Genomic DNA, 12,949 nt, shown 5'->3' with positions numbered 1-12,949 from the left:
AAGCTAGTTCAGAATCCAATGCCACGGACAGCTCTTATTATACTGTAGCCAAGCCATTTAGTTCAACGAAACAAATTAAATCTGCTTTTTTCAAAGAAGTCCAAAGGCTAGGGAGACCGTCACCAGTGGAATAGTGTCTGAAACAACGTTGTTGCCAACAAAGGTGTCAGTTTTTAAATTATTAATGGTAAATTAAGCTGAGGAGTAAGCATTTACTATAGCACAAAAGAACAGCTATTGTGTTCTAGGACCAACATGGATTCTTTATCTTTTGTGAAGATGCATTATTATACAGTATATGATTATATATTATTAATAAAAGATGCTCCAAATCTATGTAACACAGCAGATTAATACAACTTTATCTCAGCAAAACAAACAGTTTTACTCCCAAAATGTTTTTTTTTTTTTGCAGGAACCAACTATGTTGTCAAAGTTTGTTCAGTGTCTGTGTGAGAGGACCCTTGACATGCACTATAAGCATCAAGTTCATGGCTTTTTTTATTGATATCTCTGTGCTTAGCGGTTGTCCTTTCTGATCCTAATGGCTTTAACATCAATCTGGTAAAACGTCAGACAGCAGGGAAAAAACATGCTTAATGCAAATGCTAAAATCTTTTTTTATAAATTTTTTTATAAATTTTTTTATGCTCAACAAGGCTGCATTGATTTGGTATGCATTGATAAAAAATCCAGTAAAAACAGTAATATTGTGAAATTTAAAAGAACTGTTTTCTATTTTAATATATTTTAAATTATAATTTATTCCTGTGATGGCAAAGCTGAATTTTCACCAGTCATTACGCCAGTCTTCAGTTTTCATGTTGATTAATTGAATGCATCCTTGCTAAATAAAAGTATTAATTTATTTGAAAGAAATCTTACTGACCCCCAACTTCTGAACAGGGGTAGTGTATAATGGTGAATAATTTGGATAAGAAAGAAAAAAATCAAACACTTATTTTATTTATTTATTTATTGGTTTGGTTGTTTACTTTTTCAAAGTTTAATTTTACGTTCTAAAAACAACAGTGTCCACCAGGAGAAGTGGAAAGAGAGAATAAAAGAGAGATCATTGCTAATGAGGTTAGTATAGTGATATAAATAAACAAATGTATCTTTGTCAGGAATGTATTGCTCAAAAGGGAATTTGTCAGACAAGACAGTCAACAACAAAGTCTGCACTCTGATGTTTGCGTTCCTCTTGGGCGTGATGTGAAGCCTTTGCTTTGTAGGTCAAGAATTACAAAGATATCAAAAAAAAAAATATATATATATAATAATTACAAAGATATCAAAGGCGCTGCGAGCCTGATATGTAAACAGAACCCTTGAGCATCACACAATGCTGCAACAGCAATGCAACATCTGTTCAACTGCAATAGATTTGATAATGCACAAAGAGATCTTAAGATACATTTACAGCTATAAATGCATGCTATAAGCCTTTCTGCAATTATGTAACAAAACCTTTCACAATGCACAAGCTACATTTTGCACTACAGCATCATTCCCTGGCAAACTGTGAGTTTCTATTACAGACCTCTGTGAAGTATACATTTCAAAACATGTCTATTAATGCTCAATGATGAGATTTCATGTTTTTATCAAAAAGACAAAACAAGCCACATGTCATTTCTGCCTTGGGTGTCCACCAGAATGTGCCAGATCTATGATTAGTGACACACAGGCTTTTGCTGCCGCTTTGCTACTGTAAAACATCAGAATCAAAATTGAGAAAAGGAACAGGTACTGGATCATCTTAAAGCACAAAGAAATACGAATCAACGAAGGTGGGTTGTGACAAACTTGATAAAAAATTGATTTGTCCCACCACAAATGTCTCTGGTCAGACCTAAACAGGCCTACATGGCACAGGTCAAGTCATTATACTGGGGCTTTAAAGGAAACCTCTGCCAAAGCTAAACACACATATACCTACCTACATGGAGGCTATTTTTGTATCATTTATCAAGTGACCTTAATTTAGTATGCAGTGAGGAGCTTCACCACCAGATGGCTGCCTCCCATCAGAAATCATATAGGATGCCCTATAAATAAAATTACACAGCAGCTGTAAATATGCCAGATGAGTTTTCCCCATGAGCACAGCATCGTCAAAACACACCAGCAGAGAATTCAATGAGGATGTGTGTTCACAGCAGGCGTGGAAGAAATCAACTTCCACTTGTACACTTCCATTGTTCTGGAATATAATGATGTTTTCTAGCATGTGAGGTCTGTGCTTCACAGGCCTGAACCAAATCTTGCATACAAATCAGGCACAAGCTTTACTGTGGTGTAGTAAATGTCAGTTCCATTGTGTAGCTTTGGTCGTGCATCGTATGGACCTCTAGAAATCTCGCGATTTTACGGTGGCGCACCTTGAAGTAACGCATTTTTCACGCAGGTTATCAGCGGCATATGCATTTGCATTTTTATCAAAATAGTCCCATTGACTTATCGTATGTCGTTTATTGGCCAAACCTGACGTGTGAAGTAATGGATGGACTATATTACTCAGACACAGCAGTGTGCTGTAAAGGTATTTGATAAATATGATCCCTGGGACTTGTCGTTTTGCATATGCAACATGATTGATCTTGTTTACTTTGTAGCCGCTCCTCTGTGCTCTTCAGTTTGTCTTCAAACACACACACAAAGAACATGGAATATTTTATTAGCGTTTATGAAAGCTGTATAATGAATGAGGTAACGTCCAACATCTCCACCATCTGCTAAAATTCACTTATTTACTTCATTGTGTATGTGGTGTCGAATATAAATAAGCGCGTCACAAAAAAGCCTTGATTTGGACAGATTTTCTGAAACAAGAATTAAAATATAGTTCAGATCGGATCTCTTTTAATTGTGGGTTAATGGTAGTTTACATCTAATCTAATCTAAAATTTACATTTTAAGGGGTATAGCCTAGCCAAATATTAAAAAGTTTATTTTTATACTTTGGGTTTTAGTGGGAATTGTTGTGCATAGAAGCAGCAAGAATACTCATTAGTGTATTTAATTAAGTTTTTATTCACAGAGAACATTTGCAACATTTATGTATTTATCAAACGTCACTAACATTTTAGTCAAAATGTACAAAATCGCCATAACAAAATTATCTAATCTAATGATTACTAAATGTAACAGACCTATAGCATTTTCAAGTTCATTCCTCCACAAAATAATGGCTATTGTGGGAATGGAATAGTACTGTGAGGCATACTGCACAGTATGAAGGGTAGACTACTTAGCAGTATGCTGTTGTGATCTCATTTTGTTGCATGTTTAATCCAGCAAGTGCCATCTAGTTGTCATCTCAGAAAAGTGTGTCTAATGGTATAAAGTTAACCAATAGCCTGTTTGACCGTTGATTAGCAAACTGCTACCATAGAAGGCTCATGAACTAATGGGTAGAAAAAGCACTACTGACTCTGGTGAGGACTGTTAATCTTATGTTGGAGTATAAAGTAACCTTTCTCAGTAAGCACAAAGAAAAAAAAAAACCTGAGGCCAGGGACTCTTATTGAATTTAAGACCAGCTTTAATCTTCATTGCAGCCATTATTTCTTTTTTTTTTCTTCCTTCATTTTATTGGTTTTTGATTGGGACTGTAATAATGGCATATGTCATATTTGACACATGGTAAACATAATTAGTTTTCAGCAGTAAATTTGAGATTGCTCATTGCTCACTGCACATAAAACTGACCTGTGTACTGTCCCAGTTAAGCAATGTGTATTTCATCCTGTGGCATATCTTTGATTTGCTTACTTTAATGTGATTGTACAGCCACATCTCATTTGCAGACTTTCTTATTGGATCAGTGTGAGAACTTTCAGTCTGTTCCGTTAACAGTGAAGTCTGGAGATTTTCAGTCTTCTCAGTAGATATACTGTGTCCCCAAAAAAGTGTTTGGACACTTAAGCCACACAAAAAAATGAATGAATGTCATTGTGCTAGTTGTGAAATATCAAACCAAATGGCATCTGCTAACAAATTATTACCTTTTCTTAGAAGTAACTTCACTTTTCATAGCCATTTTAGTTATTTTAATATCATGGCTGTATCTGAAATAACACACTCTCTAAGAAGGCACTTCATTTGAATAAGTCATTACTTTTCAACCGTTAAAAAAAGTACATTCTATAAAGTATGAAAGTGTGTAGTGTGAATTTAATCCAGAAGAACTTTTTGGACAACATATTTATTGTTGTATGATTTAAAACTAACTTCTTAAATGTTTTGCTTGAAATGTGTGTTGTGCTGTGTTTCTTTGAAAATATGGTTTGATATTTTGATATATAATGCATTACCATTCAAGTCAAATACTTTTTGGGACAACTGTATTTATGTGCCTCCTCATTATGTCGTTGCCAAAAAGAAAAACGCAAGAATTTTTTTGTGCTTTTTTTCAACTTGCTCTTGGTCATATCAAGGGCTTCAACTTTGTTTTTCAAAGGAATGTATTCCTCGCTCATATCAATGGACTGTTGCCTCTCATCTGTTCTGACCTTTGACCTCTGTTGCAGCTCTCTGTGGTGTGATTGCAGCATTGTTTCCTCAAAGCCATGCCCAGCGCCGGACGATTTTCTCTCACCTTGCAGGAGGTGAGCGAACTTGCATGCCTCTCTTCATCAAACCCACACCAGGAAATTCAGAGGTGATGATAAAGCTGCCTTGTTTGGAGGGATAAATGGGTCAAGGTTTGGCTGGTTAGCATGAGTTATCCCATGCTGGTTGATGCCCATTCAGAAGCAACTTTATTCTGACCCAGTTTTTGCAAATAACAAGTATATCACTCATATTTCAATGTAGTACTGTAGATATTTTATCAGTTACATTTCAGGGTTTCTCTGGGTCTTAAAAAGTATTACACTAATTAAGGCCTTAAAAAAATCATAAATTAGTTTTAAGTCTTAAATTCATTGCATTAAATGTTGCATGCATTGCAAGAAATCTTCCTCTGTATTTTTGTTTTTCAGTACAATGAAACATCATTAAATAGTTTTACATTTGCATGTGTAAATGTACCTTAAACATTCACCAAAATAAAGTAGTTTATGCTTAAAACAAGAACAATTATCTGTCAGGTTATGAAACTTTTTTTTTTTAAATTTAGTTGCTTTTTCTGAGCCTATTGGCAGATATCTGTTCTCATATTAAGCATGAAGTCACTTCATTTTAAGTATAAACTCACTTCATTTTAATCTGTTCCACAGAAAACTAGACTTCTTATCTTATCTTTTTGCATCTCAAGTGAATGTATCTCCATTTTAGAATCTTTAGACATTTGCACCAGAAAACAAGACGGAAATACTGAGGAAGCAGTACACTGATCAGAGTCACTGATCAGTAGTACAGTAAAAGTTCCATATTCTAGCATTTGGGAGCAGAGTTATTCAAGTCTTAAGCATTGTTTTTTCTCAAAAAATAATGAAAAAGTACTAGATATTGGTTGGAAGTTGTATATTTAAACCCTGAAGTGTTGCTAATACAGTTCTTTGTCCCTAGACTATGATTCCCTGCTACCTAGACATATTCATTAAGAGAACATATTGACATAAATTGACATTATTCCTTTCAATTTATCCCATTTTTAAATACTTGGTCATTAGAAGGTCTTTACCTTCAAGTCTGCAATATAATATAATATATTATATTATATTTATTATATTATATTATATTATATTATTGGTGTGGAGGTTGAGACTATGTCCAGAGTAATTAGTCACAAATATGGGGAAGTAATTAAGAACACATCAGTGATAGTTTCATTCTTTTGTTTTACTTTATTTCTGGCTTAATAGAGATAATGGCAGAAGTTAATAGAAAATGGTTTGCTACTCTTTTGGTATCCATTAGTGTTGGTTTCTTTCATGGCATGTGTAACTCTTTTGTATGCGCTAATGGCTTTGTTTGAGTTTGACTTCCCTCACCTCCTCTACAGCAGGTCCTTGGGAAACAGCAGCCCATCCTGTTTATGGACAGCTGCTGGTTTGGAGAATAGAGCAATTTAGCATAATTGCTGATGGGTATTAAGTGGAGGGCTTTGTCCGGGCAGTGCAGGGCACTGCTATCATTAAAGTAAACAGTCATTAGCATATATGCTGTTCACCTGCTTTACTGCTGCCCTTTGCCATACTGGGCCCTTTGGTGCATAAAATCTAATACCATTTTTTTTAGCTTTGCTCAGGTCATATCACTACCATTTACTAATGGCAATGTCACTGACAGTTTGAGATCCGGAGATTAATTGTTCAGTCGCAGCATATAAATGCACACACGCATATATTATTTATTTATTTAGTGTTTTCCCTCCAATCCGTGTTATCAAACAAACCTAGAAACCAAACCTTTCTGACTGATGAATGATGCACTGCACGCAATGGCAAAAAACATTACTCTGCATTTGTAATTCAGGTAGGCAGTGATGGTAATTGTGTCCTGTAACAGCTAATTGAGGGTTAGTTAGTTTGTTTGGACTGAAGTGATTATGATTAGTTATGAGCAATTGGTAATTAAACTGTTTCTAATGCTTCCACAGAATATTGTGCTTTAAAACCCAGCAGCAAGCTCCATCTGTCTATCTTCTTACCCTGGTGAACTGCAGTGAATGTCAGTCATTAGCATATCAGGCCTTGAATGCTATTGAGGTAAGACAAGTTCAAATGTTGCAGAAACAGCATTCATAGTGTGGCATTGAAATGTGCTGTCTTTGGTTATTGTCGCTGATCGGCACAGTCATTCTCAGCCATATGAAATTGCACAACTTTTTGGGCAATTTGTGAATGGAAGCTTATAAAGTTTTTTTCATGAAAATGAAAGAAGTACTTAACCATATGAAACAATGTAATGCTGAAAAGATCATTTTACAATCAATCGTTTTAGAGTATTTTTTTATGTTTTAAGTTGCCTTTTAGCTACAGAGAAACTAGATGACAATAAAACTATTAAAAATGACATGCTTCTACTATTTTTGAGCATTTTCATTATTTTATAATATTTAACATTTCCTGAATTTGAATGCAAAGCTCACTAATGGAGGCACTTACCCTGAAGGATCTGGCAGGCTTTACCCCACAGATACCAGTTAAGCAAAAATGCATTATTGAATAATTCATGTCTAATCTGTAGCCAAAACAAAAGACAATGTTTTATATCTTGGCAATTCACCTGCATATACTGTACACTACCAGTCAAAAGATTGGGGTTGGTAAGACGTTTGGTCCCACTTTATATTAAGTGGCCTTAACTGTGTACTTACATTTATTTTAATAATTTGGTACCATGCACTTATTGTGTACATACATGTTTTTACATTGTACTTATATTTTAAAAAATACCTGCATATAATTACATCTGTAATTAATTTCTGTAATTACATTTATAATTACACTGTTGACCTATCCCTTACACCTTAACCCACCCTTAAACCTACCCATACCACCAAACCGGTCCCTAAACTTACCCATATCCCACCTCAATAGCAGCAAGTGTTTTTTGAAATACAATATAAACACAATAAGTACATTGTACTTATTTTTTTGATGTAAGTACATAGTAGCTAAGGCCACTTAATATAAAGTGGCAACAGACTTTTAAAATATTTTTGAAAGACATCTCTTATGCTCACCAAGGCTGCATTGATTTGATCAGTGTCACATGATCTTTGATAATGAATTACATTCTAATTTGCTGATTTGGTGCTTAAGAAACATTTATTATTTACAATGTTGAAGACAGTTGTGCTGCTTCATTGTTTGATGAATAGAAAATAAAAAAAATCTTTAAAAAAAATATTTTCTAAAGTGCATCTTCTCAGTGCTAGACGGTGACACATTTAACCCACTCTATTTTTTGAGTTAGCTTTGTAGGTATTTGATAACTGAAGACGCAAATTCAACAACTTTTAACTCTCTTACATCCTTTACACCGACACTCATGATGTTAGTTTGAATTCTGTGCCACACCAGAGGGCGTCTTTGCACTGTCTACATTATGAGTAATGTGTGAGTTTGTTTAACATGAGTTATCGACTGCAGAGCAAAAGCAGAAGAATAGTTTCTCAGAAACAACATTCTGCAGCAACCCGTACTCTATTTACCTCTGTCATTATACCCTTGCTGAAACACCCATGCATTTTCCATTGTGTGGACCTCAGATTAAAACGTGTTCGGTTCGGATATTGATGTCAAGATAAGTCGTTATTTAGCGGTCAATTCCCTGGAGGGCTTTTTATTATTTGTGCCCTGTCAGTGGAGCAGTCAGTAGGGTCAGAAAATGAGCAATGTCTGTGATGGCCTCAATTGAGCTGGAGAACAGGCAAGAATCATACACAACCACCCCCCCATAATAAGAGCAGTGAAATGGTACTTTCATCTTCAGATTCATCTATCATATTCAGCTAATGCCTGTTATAGACCGGACCCGCCACTCGGTCGCTATTGATCACTTTTGTGAATTTCCTCAGGGGGTAAAGCAAAGGATTTGGCAGTGACTGATGCCGTTTAACCGATTCCAATTCTTTATGGTTGCAGTGAAGATGATACAGTCGGGGAACTAGACAAATTCCTGTTTTATCTTCGCCGCTGCAGTTTTTGGAGCTGCTCAGCTTCCCTGAGGTTATAGCTACTCATCACCCGATTGGATGGAACCGGATCCAGAGTTAACAGAGCTTTGTGAGTTGAACTCTTTAGTTCACACCTCTGTGAGGTGTATGGATACACACACTCATTCCCTCAGTTGTTTCCTCTAATGATGTCCCTAGGCACATGTGCATGGATGTACAGTGATGTTTGCTAGTATGCAGTCATGTGAAATCATAATACTATATGCTCATATAGCTTAGGACTTTGTGTGTGTGTGTGTGTGCGCCTGAGGTTTTTATGATATTATGCTCACTTGAAATCAGATCTCACATTCTTGTCCACACTGTCATTGAGGTTTGAGTGATATGGACATATACAGTATATGCATCTGACCTTTCAGTCTATTATAAGAAGAATGCAATTCATCCCTCAAAAGGAACAGTGTGTGCTTATTGCTTCTCATGAATTTACAAATGGCTACATTTAATGTTTTCATTCTAGACATTCATAAACAGTTTAGACCCAAAATTTGAACAGTAGTGCATATTTAAAATGTTTTTAAATTTTTGTGCATTACTATTATTTTGCAGTTTTGATACGAGTAAACAAATGAAACAAATTAAATTTTGTCATACACATGGTTTAAAATTTCTACTTGCATTTATATCACAACTAGCCCTGTGTTAGTTTGTACTAGTCATAACAACATTTGTGTTTTTTTGTTGTTGTGGAGCTGAAACCAAACATTTCTATACGGCTTTGATAAGATATACTTCTCCAGCCTCTCTCATTGAATTATCAATTCCCTGTGGCCTTAAACTGAATTATATTTACAGGATTATTATTTTGTTCCACACTTGAATTTAAAAGTAATCCAAAAATGTTCCTTTGTAAATCAATAACAAAATATTGTCTTTTAAATTGCTTCATATTTTGAGTCTTTTTTTGATGTATTTTGTGGGAAGGAGTTGCCGCTACGTTTACATCAAACCATATTAGCATCGGTTGGTATCCTAGAGTAACAGGATTAGCATTCACTGTTGTCCGTGGGATAATTCCTCTATCATAGCAGCTCAGTGCTTTGTTGACAGCAGCAGGCTTGTAGAGGAACTAGGAATTAAATGACTTAACATTTAATAGTAATTCCATGACATTGAAATACAAAACGTTAGAATGCAAAAGAGAATGTAAAACATTACTGATTTAATGAAAGACTGGAATAAGGCCACAGTTTGCATACGGTGCAGTGTGTTTACAGTCTTGAAAGCGTCTTTGGAGGTTGGGTGTTTGTTTACATGAGGGAACATCTGACATTTCTGACTCTGCGTAGGAGTTCACATATGCTTTCGAGGAAACTGGTAATTTTTTTAAGCTTCCAACTCGCCTTCCTATTTCCTGCCATTGCCCTTTTTCATAGCAGATGACATAATTTGCTGTAGAATGGCAGCTGGCATTGAATTGGAAACAAGTTATGATTCTGTGAATGTTTGTGTGTTTGTTTGGCACCTCATGGATCCGAAAAAGAAAATTCATTGCAACAGAAAGTGAATATAATTTTGCCTTGAAAATCTTACCTAACATTTCACTTCCGTTTGTGTTAACCCTTGTGCTGTACTGAAAATCCTTTTTCTAGTTTGGTGTTCCTGGCTTTTTAAAAATGGCTTGAAAATCTCTCATTAGTTTAAATACAGTATTTGGTAAAAATATAGCATAATGAGAGATTTACAAGCAATTTTCATAGGCTAGTCATTTTTGACTGGGAACACCACAAGTGTAACAAGGTGGAGAAAAATCCTTAAAAAACTGCAACAATTAGTTATACAATAGATCATTTGTTATAACCAGTGTGAGCAAAGTCAGTAAAGTTTTAGTCCAATGCATTAATATTAACTAACATTTTCGGGAAAAAGAAAATCCTGTCCACGTCAAAATGACCACAACATAAGGCTCATTTGTGTGTGTGTGTGTTTTCCATGTGACATTTTAGTTAACATTCTGAATATTTTTTAATCATTGATGTCATCTTTATTCAATACTTCAATATTTCTTATACACTAATAGGGTATTTAAAATGCAATTTATGGCACTGTGCCTTTCTTTCCTTGGTGTTTCCCAGTACCTTTTTCAATATTCTCTATCTCTCCAGGGATCTCCCTCTAATTAACAAAAATAAAAAATATGAAAAACATTATTTCCAGCACGGTGTCATTGTCATACACATACATCTCTTTATTTTGCACCCAACCCTTAATGAGCACTCAGTTCTCTTTGAGCTGGCTGGTAATAATTAAAATTTCCTCTTTCGCCCATGCATATGGTTGGTCTCTGATTAGTGAGATTGAACTTTTTTTAGATCCCTATACAGGGTGACAGCCAGAGCACTGTGGACAATGAATGATCTGTACAAAGCTATAACTTTGCCATCTAAAAGCTTTCACAGACCACTCTTTTATTTAACACTTACTTTGCCTTTCAAACTGAAGTTGCATTGCAGTTTGTAGGCTTACTGATTTTTGACCTAGAAACCAATGACTTCAAACAAGCTGTCTGATATTGTGCTTTTGCTGAAACACTGAATGCATTGCTTCTTTCTCGAATGAAAAATGGCATTTGTCAAACGCTTTAGAGAAGATATAACTCTTAAACAGACTCCTGCCTCAGGAGTACTGAGTTCAATTTGACTTCTAACAAATAAGCCGTCGTGTATCCATTGAACCAGCGGTGACAGAATCCACCTCATTGAACTGAAGCAACATGTGGCCAAACCCAGAAGGAATCCAGAGAGGGAATCATCTGTGCAGGGGAGATAGACCACATTCTCACAGCTGATGAAAGCAGCTGCTAAAAACAAAACGCTTTAGCATTTCGGAATAAAGTATGCAATGACCTATCGTTATCGGCTCAAATCATGATATTAACTTCGGTCAGGCTATTTTTACAATATTTTCACTGGAGTACTATACAGAGAATTTTTGTGTTATGTTTTGCAGCAATCCAAAAGTCAATAGAAAAATGCTGTTGTTTTTTTTGTCTATGGAACCAGGGTGATGCTAACTTCTGGGTCGGCCTACAAAACACATCATCACTTCAGCACTTTATAAGACAACAACAGAAAAAACAGCGCATTTCGGCATGAAGTTAAAATGTATCTGTTTTGTAAATGCATGTTATTAATCTTACTGCGAACTCTTCATCCATGCATATGTTTCATCTTGTAATGTTTGATCAAAATATTACTTCTCCAATCATTTAGTCTGATTTTCACATTTCGAGTGAAGCGCCCACATCTCAAAATCCAAAGAACGACCAATGCATAAAAAGTCCTGCCCTACACTTTTTTTCTTTTTTTTTGAAAGTCTTGGATTTCTGTCACAATATAGAACAAAAGATCAGTTGTTTCTTCCTTTACATCACAAACTGTGAGAAAAAAATTTCACATTTCTTTTTCAAGTCAGAATTAACATAAATGTAGCTTTGGAAATGGGGTCACTTTAACAATTGCATTAGCTGTTTAACTAAATACAACACCCACCTCACACTGAATCCCATGACTTGAGGTTGTAGATAAAGGATATGCTGCCTTTATTTCTTTAGGAAGTGATGGATGAAATGATGTATTGGGTTGCATAGAGGGTCTGTGAGCAGATATGGCAGGGATGACCGGCTACAGATGTCTAGACCGATACTACAGGAGTTTTCAGCTTGAGAAAGCACCAGATCTATGACACACTTTCCTATTACTTTGTGTCCAGGCAGGCTGGCCTGTGGATACATGTTGTCATGTTCAGGAAAGCCACTTGACTAATGGTTTCCACCATGCATGAAGCCATGAAATTACGTAGCAATGGCTAGTTCAGTGACGGGGCCTTGTTTTCCATTTGGTTTCTGCTTTATTGTGTCGAGTGATTTTTGGAGATGGAATTTTAATGGAGGCAGTGAGAAAAGAGGCTTCTGTGTCTGATCTGCCAGTGTGTGTGACGGAAAGGCAGGGCTGGATGTCAGTCTGTGAAGTCCTCTGTGGAATTGGATCCAAACCAAGAGGAAAGACTCTGAATGAAGTGTCTCTCCATTTTCACTCTTGGCTCAAGAGGAACAATAACAGATGCAGTTGATAGGAAATTCGCATTCTGAGCAGCAGAGTAATTCAAGAGTTTGAGAGGGTTTCTATTTTCTGTTGCTTCGCTCAAGTTGAAATCACTTTGATTTCATGGTGTTCATACTTCATGTTGACCACATAATATCACTTGATTTGATTAAAGATTCTTCAAATGTTTTTTTTTAGGTTCAGCAAAGAATCCTTTTCTTATTTAAAAACAAACAAACAATCAAACAAAACAAAAAAACGGTGCGGTCTT

This window comes from Sinocyclocheilus grahami, unplaced genomic scaffold, assembly GCF_001515645.1.
Source record: "Sinocyclocheilus grahami isolate Dianchi unplaced genomic scaffold, SAMN03320097.WGS_v1.1 scaffold384.1, whole genome shotgun sequence".
NCBI classification, from domain to species: Eukaryota; Metazoa; Chordata; class Actinopteri; order Cypriniformes; family Cyprinidae; genus Sinocyclocheilus; species Sinocyclocheilus grahami.
The sequence above is the reverse complement of the archived record's forward strand: the minus strand, read 5'-3'. Positions refer to the sequence as shown.